The following is a 667-nucleotide window of genomic DNA, read 5'->3' on the forward strand; positions in this document are numbered from 1 at the left end:
GAAGACATGAACAGACATTTTTCCAAAGAAGACATCCAAATGGCCAACAGACACATGAAAAAGAGCTCAATATCGCTCGGCATCAGGGAAATCCAAATCAAAACCTCAATGAGATACCACCTCACACCAGTCAGAATGGCTAAAATTAACAAGTCAGGAAATGACAGAGGTTGGCGGGGATGCGGAGAAACGGGAACCCTCCTACACTGTGGGTGGGAATGCAAGCTGGTGCAGCCACTCTGGAAAACAGTATGGAGGTTCCTCAAAAAGTTGAAAATAGAGCTACCCTATGATCCAGCAATTGCACTACTGGGTATTTACGCCAAAGATACAAAAGTAGGGATCCGAAAGGGTACGTGCACCCCGATGTTTATAGCAGCAATGTCCACAATAGCCAAACTGTGGAAAGAGCCAAGATGTCCATCAACAGATGAATGGATAAAGAAGATGTGGTATATATATACAATGGAATATTATGCAGCCATCAAAAGGAATAAGATCTTGCCATTTGCAACGACGTGGATGGAACTGGAGGGTATTATGCTGAGCGAAATAAGTCAAACAGAGAAAGACATGTATCATATGACCTCACTGATATGAGGAATTCTTAATCTCAGGAAACAAACTGAGGGTTGCTGGAGTGGGGGGTGGGGTGGGAGGGATGGGG

This window comes from Phoca vitulina, unplaced genomic scaffold (assembly GCF_004348235.1).
Source record: "Phoca vitulina isolate PV1807 unplaced genomic scaffold, GSC_HSeal_1.0 scaffold28, whole genome shotgun sequence".
NCBI lineage: Eukaryota > Metazoa > Chordata > Mammalia > Carnivora > Phocidae > Phoca > Phoca vitulina.